At 36.9% G+C, this 2,906-nt stretch overlaps 1 protein-coding gene across 1 annotated transcript in view; it reads left to right on the top strand.

The window, feature by feature from the left end:
• The window catches only part of FYB1 (FYN binding protein 1), a 56,251-nt gene that overhangs the window by 6,170 nt on the left and 47,175 nt on the right, over positions 1 to 2,906 (top strand). The window lies entirely within an intron of this gene.

Raw genomic sequence — 2,906 nt, 5'->3', positions numbered from 1 at the left:
TTTTTTGGAAGGGGGGATTATATCAGAGATTGACAATCACTTTGAAGCCAACTTTGGAGCTAACTTTGAAACCAACCTGCTACCATCTACAAGGATCAAAGTTCATTGGTAATCAAAAAAAGCTTTTTGAAAGCCCAAAGGACTTGGCCATAGAAAGGATGTTATGTAAATCTTAGGCAGAAGTTCATACACAGATTTTTATTGAAGCTTTGTTTTTAAAATCATTTGGATTAAACTGGGTTTTCATTTTTAATTATGATTGTCTTTGATTTGAATTCCTGTGGAAACATTCCTGAAGTTAGTTTATGTTTTGAAGTGTTGATTATGGGATTGTTATTTAGGCTATGTAATATAGATGTCAAGAACTGTACTAGATTAAGAAATAATATAAATGACTATTCTTATTTTTAATCACACTTCAACATTCTGAACTTAACATTTTTCCAGATGCCTAATTTCATTTCTGGCAATCTGATAAAGTGTGTTGGTTACACTACTTCACACTTACAAAAATAAATAAATGAATAAATAAATAAATAAATAAATAAATAATGTTTGACTAGTATTTTGAAAAATATCATAAATATAAAAGGCTTATTTGGCAGACATTGTGATAGGGCATTGGCTTGATAGAAGGAAGGAGAACGGCCCATATGTGCCGTAGAAACTATATTCAGTATGTATTTTACTCATTCCTCTCTAACCAGCACAATTGTCCTGAAGTTATGTTTTTGAAGAGTGTTCTCCAACCCTCCTTCTCCTCCATGCAGCACCAGCTTAAGGAATTTCTCATACAGTCACTCTTCTCATGCTGTTATTCTAATGCATTGTTAGTACAAACATGCTGTTATGTAACCTCAAGCAGTAAAATAATCTAGACTGAAAAGCAGCTCTTTTCCCATACTTCACTCTTTCTTTCTTCTTCTTTCCTTGAATATCTTCAGTCTGCATCTTTTCAAAGATATATGATATAGAACAGTATTTAGCAGCAAATCTGAGGGGATACCAGTGAGGAACTGGTTTTTATACTGAAACTTCACCTTTATGAACTGTAACAAAAAATTGTGGAGGTCACTATACAGCATCATAGCTTTTTAACAGTTTATAATTGTGTGGTATCCCATGCCACACATCAACACTAAGAAAGTGTTATTTCCTCAGAAGGAACTACTAGACAAGGTGACTGACAGCATAATAGCAGAAGCTCAGTTTTTCTATTGTGAATTTTTCCACTTATGTTGTGAAACTGCTCACTTACAGAAGAATTTGCAGAAACTAAACACAGCATGAGTGGCAAACAAATGATGACTTAGAAGTAGAATGCTGCAAGAGATCATGCAAGGCTACTTACTGACATCTAAAACTGTGTTTGCTCAGTGGCAGTAACCTCACACTTCTATCATACATGCTCCCTTCCATAAACCCAAACCCTGATCCTGGATTGTCGTTTTCCTACATTACAGTTTACACAAGCAGGGATCCTAGCCTATCGTCTATTTTCTTAAAAAACATCTTCAGCTCTGCGAAAAAAGAATCTTAACTGTATGTCATGGATTGAATCTTTGCCGTGTGACAGGCCTAGCTCCCTTTATCCCACCCTTCCCCCTGTGGGAAACCAGAAGAGAAGAAGGAGGAGTTGTTGCTCAATTGAGATAGAAAGAAAACTGCTGTACTAAAAATGATGAAGGAATGTGGGATACTGCAATATAAAAGGAATAAAGAGTAATAAATCAAACAAATGGGAATGGGAACAACTCCTAACAGTGCTGCTTGGTGATACAGAGAAGAAAGGGATGTCCTTACATCTGGAAGGACTGCAGCATTTTGGGAACCGTAGTTCTTCTTTAACAACTGTCCCAATTCCATCATGATACTATAATACCTATGGAAAAACGTGACATTGTATCCTGTTTCTTAGTCATATTTCACTATGCTTTGACCTTGATCCTGCACTCTCAGCCATCACTCAGTCTCTCTGCACTAACTGAGTTCAGAGAACAGGCTGAGAAACAGATATCCAAAAGTCCAACTGCAGAGTCCAGAAAGTTACAGCTAGTCAGCTGATGAGTAATAGCTACGATTTGAAGGCACTGTTCAGCCATGTAATAAGCTCACTAATAATTACTTGTATGGAGGCACATTATTCTGCAGTTTAGATGTGGAAGAGGTAGCTTCTGAACAGAAACAACTACAGGCAAAGCTGAGTCACTTCTGTGTCTCATTTCAAAGTAATTAATGTAGTGCTAATAGTTGCTCTTGAGAACAGAGAATCTATAATGTCATTAAGTGCTACTGAAGGGCAAAATCTATAGAATCACAGAATCATAGAATTATCACGGTTGGAAAAGACCTCGAAGATCATCTAGTGTAATTGTCCACCTATCACCAGTATTTTCCTTCTGAAAATACTTACCACTTGTCCATTTCCAACACTCAGGAGTCAGCTGGAAATAGTAATATCAGCATTATTTTTCAAGAAGCTTCGCAATGCAAAGGACAAGAAATAGAAAGGGTTTCCCAAGAGACAGACAAAAATATCTGATGCTCAATCTGTGGTGCTTGAAGTTGTAAAAATTAGTCCCACCTAATATTAGTTCCTGCTGATTGCATTTCTCAACCATTGAGAAGTTAGTTATTAAAAGATTAAGAATGCCATCGAAATTTTTGAAATACTCCCCACATCAAAGTACTATATTAGTGAAACAAGAAATATTATAGAGATCAGAGATTGGTGTTACATGGTATCTCCCTGTCATGGTTTCATGATTTTTCATTATCGGTATTCCACATCATAACATCATGCAATGTACTGGGGGTTTGACTGCTGATGCTCAAGTTCCGGGTGCCTGTCCAGCGGAGAAGAGCAGCTACGTTTCCCCAGGGGGCTTTGCGGTCAGCGAGGAGAT

Source organism: Meleagris gallopavo, chromosome Z, assembly GCF_000146605.3.
Source record: "Meleagris gallopavo isolate NT-WF06-2002-E0010 breed Aviagen turkey brand Nicholas breeding stock chromosome Z, Turkey_5.1, whole genome shotgun sequence".
NCBI classification, from domain to species: Eukaryota; Metazoa; Chordata; class Aves; order Galliformes; family Phasianidae; genus Meleagris; species Meleagris gallopavo.
The sequence above is the reverse complement of the archived record's forward strand: the minus strand, read 5'-3'. Positions and strand labels throughout refer to the sequence as shown.